At 34.7% G+C, this 12,491-nt stretch overlaps 1 protein-coding gene across 1 annotated transcript in view; it reads left to right on the top strand.

Moving 5' to 3' along the window:
• The window catches only part of CenG1A (Centaurin gamma 1A), a 241,164-nt gene that overhangs the window by 26,853 nt on the left and 201,820 nt on the right, over positions 1 to 12,491 (top strand). The window lies entirely within an intron of this gene.

Genomic DNA, 12,491 nt, shown 5'->3' with positions numbered 1-12,491 from the left:
TAAAAGATGAAGTTAGTGGTCACCGTTTTCAGGTTAGTAATTATGACAACTGTGTCAACAATTTAAAACAGGTGAAATAATTATTTTAGACATAATGTTCATATTATTTTTATCGATTTTAACATCCACGAATAATGAGATTTGAAAATAGAGAATATTTTTTCTAATTAGTCGTAATTATACCTACTAAGTCGTATGACTTTCGCGCTCCTATAAAATTAGCCACAATTATAGACAATGCAAATGAAATCGAGTGTAGTTTCCATCGAAATTCACACTTTTCATTAGGCATGTACTTGTAACTTGGCCTAGAGAAGACAATGGAAGTTCCCATGCTCAATGAAAACAAAATTAATTGTCTATGGAATGTTATGAGTGGTAATGAGGTTGGTGGGTTGACTGTATTTTTAGGAGTCTGTTGGAAATAAAATATGTACCCCCGAAAAGAAAATAAAATGAACACATATTTCTCTTAGATATTTCTATACAATATTATGAAATGTAACCAAAATTTTTTGTTAAAATACGTTATTTTTTACGTTTTCATACGTGGGTAGAATAGTTAAACGTTAACTATTATTATTATTATTTAAAATCCCAAATTGAGAAAACAGCTAAATCGGTGCATTGCTAATACTAAGACCAAACTAGCTATCAATAACAGAACGGCCACGTTGTTGTTATCAGCAACTGTAGCGCAGCGTCTACGAGATTTCATTTCGAAACGAATATTTTGTTTTGAATTTAGGAACTAATATTTTTCTGGTGTTAAAAATAAAATATAATACGGAACCTTGTTATTCCGCACAACTCACTCTTAGCCAAAATGTTATCAGGAGAGCCTGAGAATATCTCAATTTCCCACTTTAACCGAAACGTGAAATTGTTAACTTTCGCTGATAATAAAACTTAATGTATTTTCTCATAGTTTCACTATAAAAATATTTTTATTACACGGCGTTACACGGTCAGTGCTTTTTTGTCAAAATATAATTTGTTATCAGAGATGCGTTTCTGAGTAAATTTAGAGAAAGACAAAGATTCTTTATTTGCAAAACATTAGTTTACATTTTTTTTTACAATGTGGTGTTAAAAGAAAAACTTAATCCTACATGTTTCACCGTCCACGGGTAAATGAAAAAAACATACGTTAGGTTCCACCAAAAACATTTTAATCAGAAAGTATTGTAGTTTTCCATTGTACAATGTAGTCACAGCTGACGAAATCGGCCACGAAATTCCTTTTAGTGTACAGTGAGCACTTTGTATTATAGAAAACTATAATTCAACTAGCCTTTGCTTGCGTATATATCATGCGTCCGCTCATTTATTGTTGTAGTCCGTATCTCCTACTGAACTGATGCTATACCAGATTTTAAGTTAGGCCATCCGCTAATAACTGTCATCCGCATCAAATTCCATCCGTAGTTATTGCGTTTTGCGCGAACAAGCATAGCGCACTTATAGTTTTATAATATATATAGATAATACATATAGATAATCAAGTTTGCTCAAAGCATAGTGCATATAACGAAACGGCAATTATATATTTCCCAGCGTAAAACCACCCTGTATACAACCTTTCACAGTCGTTATTTAATGGCCTAAAAATAAAAATAGCTCAGTCCCCGGCCGTGACATCAACTCCTAGCTCCAATTAGGATACATTCTTAGACGCTGACGCGGAACAGGCGACAGTTCCGGGAACCACTAACTGGACAGGCGATAGATATGTCGTGGATTTGTGATGTGAATTTTTGTGGGATTCCTTTCAATAGTCCTTACGCCCATTTAGATAATAACTGGAGGAGTTGCGCAAGGGACAGGAATGGATGGAGAAGTGAAGAACTTCTCCATCCATTCCTGAAATTTCTAGAAAGTAGAAGTACTTCTCCATTTGCCCAGCATTGGAGTGGGCAAAGGTCTAGAAATGTGTACAAGGAAATGTTAAAAAGCTTCAAATTTTAAGTGTTCTAACAGCTGTTTAAATTACTTTCTATATATAGGCATTAGGCACCTTCTGAATTCAACGAAGTAGCTGATTGACTGATTTATTTTCCTGTTCTCTTGGTGAATTCATAAATGTAGCACTTTTTGTAATTAGTTCTAAGTAAAATAGTATGATTTAGAATATAGTAGTTGCACTTGTAAATTAGTTCAGTCCTGTAAAAATAGTTGTAAGAGTGGTAAAAAAATTAATAAATAATGATCTTGTGGTCGAAGTGAAAAGTAGAAAACTTTTTTCAAAAGTCATATTAGACTTTAATAAAACCTGTTCAGTCAGATTGATATACAAAATCACGACTAGGATTAATTGCACCTGAGCTGAACCACTGGACCACTTCTCGGCTAAGTTATTAGATGTTTTGAAATTTAATTTTAACATTTTCTAATACAATCGCAGCACGAATGTAAAAGGCAACGTATAATCCTGAACGCAATATCTCTACACATGAGTACACATGTATATTTGACATAACTTGCAAAACAAAGACGCTGTATATACATTGTATGTACAGAGAGTAAACTACCATAAAATGAATGTCCCCTCCGATTTTAACAAACGCATTTCCCTATGTGACCTATTTCCCTATGTGTACTTTTCTACCATATTAGCTTTTGCCCAAAACTTCGTATGTGAGTAAAAATCCGTTTCCCGTGGGAATTTCGGAAAATCCCTTATTAGTGCTCCCCTACACTGTCCTAGGAACGTACACAACAAATTTCAGCTTTCTACGCCCAGTAGTTTCGGCTGTGCGTTATCTGTCAGTCAGTCAGTCAGTCAGTCAGTCACTCAGTAACGGAAGAGTTTTATGTTGATAATTACTTCAGTTAAATTGATCTTTTTTCGCTATTAATGATCCGGCTTATGCAAATATTGTCCCAGACATCATTGAAATTAAGCGTGTATTTTTTTATATTCTATTATTTTGATAATCTAATATTAAACTTTTCTACATCATCTCCGAGCTTCATTAACACTAAGTGACCACCAACTCAATATTAATCAGCATCTCAGCATGGTGCTTTTCAAACCCCACACCAAAAACCAACTTTATTGTATCCTGCTCCAAGGCAAAGAATTGCCGAGACTGGCATTTTAAAATTTTATATTTAAGTGAGTACATGTTATATTTTTTTAGAATATTATAATTATAATTCGTTACAACATATTGTCTTTAATATTTACGTTATTACCTGAAAAAAAAAACTTTTTTACAACTCCTATAACAGCCTTCCTGAATCACACAGAGGAGCCCGACATTATATGTTAGCTCAATTCTAACCAGTGGTATTTAATTAAGGTGGCTTTAAATTTTGGGAACATTAACACGGCCGCCTCGGGCGCATTCTATGTTTTGTCGGATAAAGGTAAATTTTAACGTATTCGCAAGATAATGCCAACAATTTGATAATTAGGCGTGCTCTGTTTTTGGCGGGTTAATTGCTGTTTTAGCGTAATTGACAAACTTTGTCTTAATGTGCATCGTGGAGTCCTTTATACTCAACTAGCGGCCCGTCCCTGCTTCGCTCAGGTAAAACCTTAATAAATTATACACCTAAACCTTCCTCGGGAATGAAACTATACATAAATAATACGCGCATCAAATTCCGTTGCGTAGTTTTAAAGATTTAAGCATACATAGGGATATAGGGACAGAGAAAGCGACTTTTGTTTTATACTATGTAGTGATAGTGATGCTGATTTATTTTTTATTTTTATTTTTATTTTTATTGATAAGGTACACAAACAGATTACAGATAAAAAAACACTTAATATAAATAACAGTAATTAAAAACCAATCTGAAATCCACTGGAGTGTACACAGATTTGCAAAATAAATACTAGTGCAAAGCTAAACAATTATACATAGAATTAAAATTAAGGTTATACAAGTATGTTTAAAGAATTTAGTTCATCCAAGGTAGATTTAACAATGTTCATCCAAGATAGATTTAACAATGCGTTTATAATGAGACAGGTTAGGATTGAAAATGTCTAGATCAGCGTTACGACGCCTAAGTTCGTCGAAATCGCGACACATTCGAACTATTGGGTTAAAGAACGATGTATTGTTTTTATAAGCAATCAGGCGGAAAATGCGCGGATCTCGCAACCGAGACCGGCCATTGAAATTAATTAAGTTAACAAGTTCAGGACAATCAATGGAGGAGTGGACAATCTTGTGGAGGTACACCAACTCACATAGTTGTCTTCGTCTGTCCAATCTAGTCACATTAAAATATTTTGCCCTATCATCGTATGTTGCGAGTGTGCGGATTAAACCGTATTTAAAACATATAGATCGTAAAAAGCGCCTTTGAACGCCCTCAATTTTTGCAGAATGGACATTATAAAATGGCGACCACACTACCGAAGCATATTCAAGAACAGAACGAACTAATACATTAAACAGATAAATCAAAGTAGACGGCTTCTTAAAATCTTTCATAATCCTTATAATAAAACCAACCAACTGATAACCACGATTAGAGATATACTCGAAATGTTCCTTAAAATTCAATTTAGAATCAAAGTAGACACCCAAATCCTTTGCCACAGACTTTTGGGCTAATAATTGATTCCCTATATGATATTCATATTGTATCTGACTTTTTTTTGTGGTGAAAGTTATGTAAAAACACTTGTCCACGTTTAAATACATTTTATTGCGAAAACACCAATTTTGAATATTGTCAAGATCACGTTGGAGCATCAGGCAGTCATTAACACCATTAACTACTCGAAACAACTTAAGATCGTCCGCATACAACAAAACCTCACTTGAAATATGTTCAACTAAGTCATTAATGAATATTATAAATAACAATGGACCTAGATGGGAGCCTTGTGGAACTCCAGATGTTAATTCGACCGGTTTTGATAAAAATCCTTTAACTGCAACGATCTGACTGCGGTTGGAAAGATATGAAATCAACCATCTTAACAAATTGCCATGTATCCCATATGCAGCCAATTTAGCCGAGAGTATTCTGTGGTCAACTTTATCAAAGGCTTTAGAGAAATCAGTATATATAGAATCAACTTGCTTGTTTGATGCAAATGCCTGACATATGTAATTTTTATATACTAATAAATTGCTAACAGTTGACCTCCCAGAAACAAAACCATGTTGAAAATTAGAGATGGCTTGCTTGACATGGCTGTAGACGTGTTCATAAACAAGAGACTCAAAGATTTTTGCTATACAGGATAAGATGCTAATTGGTCTATAATTTTCACATTTAGTTCTATCCCCTGATTTATGTATCGGCACAACGTAGGCATTCTTCCAAACATTAGGAAATATACCACTATTGAGTGATTTATTGAAAACAATGAACAATGGTTCGCTTAGCTCATCACAGCATTCCTTGACAAACAATGATGGTATACCATCTGGCCCAGGCCCCTTATGGGAGTCCAATGATTGGATTTTTTTGACTATATCTTCTCTGGTTATGAAAACATTATTTAGTGTTAGATTAAGTCTGTCAGGTAGTGCAAATGTAGAATCATTATTGTCAGAAATTTCATAGACCGAAGAAAAGTATGTAGAAAACAGTTCACAAATGCCTTGAGGGTCTGTAGCAAATTTATCACCATGACTCATAGATTCAGGAACACCCCTAGTTGCACCTGACTTTTTATTATTAACAAATTTAAAGAATTGTCTAACGTCCTTATCTAAGTTATTTTCAACCTCCCTCTGCATAGATTTGTAACATGCGTCCATTAGATGTTTGCTGCGACTTCTCAACATTTTATACGTGTCGTAATCCCTTGGGTTGGCAAACTTTTTAAATAATTTATGATATTTTTCCTTTTCACGAAGACATTGAATAAGGGGATAACTAAACCAGTACGGATATAGATGAGGGTTACATTTTTTCAGCGGTGTGTACAATAGAATAGCAGAATTAATTTCCTCGTACAAAGCTTCTACGGCGCTATCGATATCCAAACCATCAAATAGATCATACCAGTTAATTTTACCTAAATAATCTCTAACATTATCGAAGTTGCATTTATAAAAGTTAGGTTTTAAAACATTAGGATTCGGCTTCATAAGATTAGGTTTGCCATTACAATAGTCAAGATTTATCAGTAAAGCCGGATGATGGCGGTCAAGATTTAATAGTGGGTCAATTTCATTTACTTCTAGGTCATTTATAGTAGATAATACTAGGTCTAAGAGGCGATCGTTACAATTTCTAAAGCTATTGTACTGTTTGAGATCACATAACGCCATTGTGTCAAAAAGAAAGCGGTCCTTGGAGGAAACAGCAGAGCCAGGGGTAAGTCGCGAATCCAAATCAGATTTATTCCAGTATATTTCAGGGAAGTTAAAGTCGCCTACCAGTATAAAATGTCCTGAAGAGTTGTTATTAAGAATGATATTTTGACAGTGCGTCATAAATTTACTGACATCATCGGAAAGGAGATAAGGTGGAAGATAACATAAGCATATATTTAATGGAGAATGGTTTGAGGACTTGGGCAGTATAGAAATCCAGACATCCTCAAAGTTACTGTCCCAGGACGATCTACGAATAACAGTATAACATTTTTTAATAGCCACGATTACCCCTCCTCCCTCGTCCTTCCTCCCGTTATAAGAACTTTCATTTCTATCTCGCCTGAATACATTGTAACGCTCATCAAACATCTCCTCATTAAAAATACCTACATCCAAATTTGTCTCAGTCAAGCAAATTACATCGTAATCACTGTTAAGTATGTTTAAGTATAGCTGATGTGTTTTAGAACGCATACGATTTACATTTTGATAGTACATAAGCATAATCAAATAATTCAATTACAAAGTTATATAGAAAAAAAAAAAAAATATATAATAATATGAGAAATAAATATAATTAAATAATCACTATAAATATAAAACTATTTGATTTTCGATAGACAATCCTTGTTTTTAATGTGGATCGCCGGAGAGTTCTCATCTTTCCTAACATAAATGTTTCCATATTTAACCCATACGTATCTGTATTTTCCTCGGGCTGCTACTCTGGACAAGGCGAAAAGCTCCTTGCACTCTGGTGATAGGTGTTCAGAAACGTAGACAGGACATTTGTCGCCCTGTATCCCTAAGTGCACAGAACTTAATGTGTTACCGGGGTTTGATTTGTTGTAACGCTTGACAGCTGACAGGAGAGTATCACGGTGGCGCATAGAGGGCAGTGATAGCAAAATGTTACGTGGGCGGCTCGATGCAGTTGTAGGTAACTTCGCAACTCGGCGACAAGTACTAATTTCAGTATCTGTAGTAGGTAAGCTCACTGCATTATACAGATTCTTTACGAGCGTCATAACATTCTCGTTTCTCTTTTCGGGCACTCCCTGAATTTCAACATTAAGGCTACGCGATACTTTTTCTATCGATTCCAGACGTCTTTGCAAAGCATTCAAATCTTTTTTCAGATCAGTATTTTGTTTCTCAAGTGACTTAACCTTTGCATCAGTCGACTCGATGTCCGATTTGAGCTCTTTCTGCCCGTCTTGTAAAAAGTCTGTAGTTTGTGTAAATTCAAGCCTGACTTGGTCAATAGCAGCAACTACTTCTTTTTTTATGAGGTGGCTCATACTAGATTGAAATGATCTCTTAAATAATTCAAACTTTTCATCCAATTTTGATTCAAGTTTAGAATCCAATAAATTCGCGATACTTTGCAGTGTCACTTCCCCTCCCAGAGACGGGCGTACTGAAGCAGAAGGCTGTGGATTTTGTAAAGAGTTATCAACAATAAGTGAGTCGTCGCATGACATTACTGAGTCATCCAAAACCACCGCTCTCCTAACTGGTGTGTTTGTGTTATCCCCTTTGCGTCGATTAGTTATATTATAGCAAGTAGGACACTTCCATAGCGATTTCGATTTTAAGTCTAGTTTAGTGAATGTATTCTTATCTATATTTAAGCATCTCAGATGGTAATCTTGTTTGCAATATGTGCACAAACACATTTCTCTTTCGCCGACTGGTGGTAAAGTATCTCTGCAGGCAATACAATGTTCGTCGCAATTCGCCATATCGTTAGACAAATTATTAGGAAATTATTTTGCTAATAAAGGATATTATAAATTTCGTATTACTTTATCTCCTCAATATTTTAGTTGTTGAAAGCCAATTTTGAAGAAAATATTTTTGAAAAAATATTTTTATATTCTGCGACTGGGGATTGAACCATGAACTCTCGGACGTCCACCGTGCGTTCTACCGCTGAGCCAGTTTGTATTTAGTGTTAGTGACGAAATTATCAAACATATATGGACTCCTCATAACTTGCTCCGATGATAAATGTTACTCGTAAAAACAATCTTTTACGGTCACCCACTTTTGAAAAATGTCACTGATCACTTTGGAAGTTTAATTGTTTATAATTCTTGAAATATAGTGAGCACAATCACAGTTTTTGTATTGTAATGAGGTCCAAAAATAACTGCTTCCAGTAATATAAAATTCAGTGGTTAAGATGAACTTTTATGCACTAAAATAAAAATGTAAGTACAGAGCTAACAAAAACACGTCCGATGCTGGCACTACGTCGAGTAAACCAAATATGTAGAAAATGATTCTACAATACCACATTAATCATCAAACACTCGTACATATTAGTATACTAGCTACATGCTACGGTGTTACCCGCGTAATTACTTTAAAAAATTACTTACGTTTTCATGCACAGTGGCGCCGTAAAGTAGACTTAAGTGCCATTGTTTATGAGACTTAGACCAAATCCTACGGGAATCACGTACTTACGGGATAAGAGTCAAGTATTGTGTGTTTGTGTAAATCCTTTGTGTAAACCTTGGATTCATCAGCTACCTCAATACAAAAATTTCGTAAAACATGGCCCAGCCGTTTGAGCGTGGAGAAGTAACTAACATACTCACAAACTTTCACCGTTATAATGTAATGGTTTTCACACACCATTAATTAGATTTGAAGCTAAGAGTGATTCTTAAACAGCAAACTCTCTCAAATCGCAACATCGAAGCCGAAATACAACCTGATATCCTTTTACTAACAATTTTGACGACCGCCGTGGCCTAATGGTCGTCATACCGGACTGCTACAATGATGGTCCCGGGTTCGAATCCCGGTCAGGTCAACATAAAAAATTATCTTTTTCAGAATGACCTGGGTTTTGGTATATGTTATAGAATATAGTATCGTTGAGTTAGTATCCCATAACACAAGTTTCGAAATTACTTTGGGGCTAACTCAATCTGTGTCATTTGTCCCTATATTTATTTAAGAAGAACGGAGCTTTAAGTTCCTTGCACTGGTAGTAATAAGTAATGTCAAAGAAGACTAAACTTCACTAGCAGATGAAAGAGCCAAAATGTCCAGTCACCAACTATGTCCAATTCGCAGAATGTACAGTTCGCAGAATGTCTAGTTCGCTAAGACGACTAAATACGAATAACTTCGATAAAACTCAACTTTTGATTGGGTAATGACACCTGATGAATATCAGCTGTACTTACTACTTTACAACTTTAACAAAATAATTTATATCTTGTTTCTTGACTTTTATAGTCATTATTATTGCGAACTTTGGAATATCAATCTGAATAAAATTTTAATTTTTAATGAAGCGGCGGAGGCGTCGCTTTCACCTTTCTTTTTAATTAAATTTACCTACCTTGATTATTAAAATTAAGATGCAATGTTATTTTATGGGTTTGATTAAACTGTAAGCGGCTTTATGGCTAACAAGCTTTGTCATTGTTTGTCTCCTGATGGATTGGTCTTGATTTTGCTCCACCCGCTCCAAAATCCTGCAAATCGTACAGATACAGAATGACCAAAATCGTCTATTTTTTTCATGTTTCACATCATTAATATATATTATAATATATTAGTTATTATGTTCGCAAAATGATTATCTACATGCTCATAATATGAGTTATTATTTAATCGTGGAAACTTTACTGGATGTGTGTGTAATTTTTTTATATGTAAGGCTATGTATGTTTCTTAGATAAAATAAAACCAAGGGCTTCCCGTGACTAACTAGTTATATTATAAGCAAAAACTTATTCTCTCCTACCTATGTATACGGCAAATCGTAAGCACGGGCAATTCGGATTTCAATACGGAGCAATCTCTTGCGATACAAAACATTGAGTTGTTTGCAAATTGTTACAAATACACATTCACTTTGTCCTTAGCTTACATCGTAAAGGACAACAACCGTTTATTTCTGTCACATATCATAAACCTCCATTATGGTTTGTCATAATACTCATTGCAATTCCTGTGCCATCCAGCCGCTTTAGCTCTTTATCGTTTAACACTCAATTGAACGAGGGAAATATTGTAGCGGCTGGATCGCTTGACTGTTCGAGTGCTGGCGCGGCGCCAATACGGGATCGCCAATTTTGACAAGACTGGAGGGTCATTCGTTTTATTTTTAGAAGTTCAATAACACTTCTTTTAATACGCTTGTAGTATGATAGTGTTTATTACAAAATGTTATTGTAGACGGTCCTTTTTAAGGGTGTTATGGCTAGAGCAATTATTATGCCTCTAGATATTGTCTAGAGACAATATTCTGCCTAATGCTAAAGATCGTGAAAAAGGGAAAAGGTAAAATAAATACGCGGGCTTGTGCTACATTAGGCAACAGAAAAAGATTACTACTTTCTTTATCAACAAGATTTCCAAGACTAATTACTTAAAACATTTACGGAAATGACATTGTTCTCCCCCCTCAGTGCGCTAAAGGTGAACCAGTGGTATTTGTTGGTCAGTTTATTTTCAAAGGCCGCCTAAATGTTAGGACGTAACGGTACACTAATCTCATAAGAAAGGGATGTATTGCCAAATCTATGTCTACTAGCAATATTATCTTACAACTACCATTACAGTAAAAAAATATTGCGATAATGCAGCTTATTTTTTTTTTAATTTCACTTTTGATACAATAAAGAGTATTGTATTGTATCTTATATATTACATCCTGTAATATTTTTAGGGTTGTGTATCTCAAAAGGAATAAACGGAACCCTTATAAAATCACTTGGTTGTCCGTCTGTTAAGGGCCTTTTTCTCAGGGATGCGTACACGTGGCAAGTTAAAATTTACATTAAATATCTGGGTCGATGGTCCCTTGATGCCGTGAAAAAATCAAACTTTTAAGTCAACGCGTTGAAAATATACGACCATTTACGTTGAAAATTCTGCTATTTCAGAGGAGGCTCAGAACCGGGTACTCCACCGGGTATAGGGTACTCCCCATTGACTTAGTATTATGAAATTTAACAAGAAGTTATACAAATATATTTGATACAAATATACTATTTAGTCATTATTTTGTTATGCATGACATGATCGACTCCTGCATGAACATGTTTTTTTTTTTATCACGGGTTGAATGAAACAAAATCTCTGACGACAATAAAAGCTTGTATCCAAAATGACAGTTTTTTTGAAAAACTTATTTAAATTCTGACCGGATTATAATGTTAAAATAAAAGAATTTTATTAAGTAAGGCAATTCCTTATGCATGAGATAGAAGTTAAGAGAAAATCATCAAAGATATTCAAAATCCACTCTGAGTTGTCGAGTTATATGTTTATTCAATTTTAAAGTTGTCAGAGAGATTACGTCGGCAACTTTTCTTCACAGCTGTGTTTCAAATGTTGCAAGATTTCCAGGTGATTAAACTAAAATCGGGGACACCAACGACTTTAGAAGAAACTTTCAATTCGACTTCAAGTATCTTGTGAATTTAAAATTCACGATGTTATCAAATTGTGGATCTGATTTCATAAATACAAAATTTAGTATACCACTGTCATGAACGAGTGAGGAGTGAGTCTTTAAACATTTTTTTACGAAACTACATCGATTTCGCCATCCCTATAGAAGTCTGGGCTCTTTTTAGATTTAAAAGAAAAATACAAGAACAAATAAAAATCTAAATCCATTAAAATGAAACCCCTTACCAAATCCATTTCACGTAGTGTCAAATTAGAAGTAGTAAAAGAACTTGACCCAATCTGAAGTTGTTCAAATGACGAATTTTACGATTCTTCCCTCGCCTTGGTGACTGTTTTAACACCGTTTCTCCGTTTATAGTGCTCATTTAAAGGTTTAATGGGGACCCTATCGACCGATCCATTTCGCAGCGTTAAGTCAAAAGCGCAAAATGTCAATTGACTGCGTCTTATAAGAGCAATGTCATTAAAGTTCACATAATCAAATTTGCATAAGAGCATTTCGTGTAGATTTAACGATCTACAGTAAAATTTAACAAAGTAAAAGGTATATTACTTCTCTGGTGAAATTTGAACTCCTTACTTTCACGCGACAGAGTCATTTTATTCTTAATCAACTGAGAAAGTAATCAGACTTAAAACCATCTGAATCCAACCAACTGATTTAGTCAGTTTTAGCAAAAAAATATAACCAAATGTAGTCAACAAGTGGAATGGTTTCAAATACATTTTGCACTGTGGGCT

The sequence above is a fragment of the Plodia interpunctella genome, chromosome 7 (genome assembly GCF_027563975.2).
Source record: "Plodia interpunctella isolate USDA-ARS_2022_Savannah chromosome 7, ilPloInte3.2, whole genome shotgun sequence".
Lineage (NCBI taxonomy): Eukaryota > Metazoa > Arthropoda > Insecta > Lepidoptera > Pyralidae > Plodia > Plodia interpunctella.
This window is presented reverse-complemented; position numbering and strand designations above follow the sequence as displayed.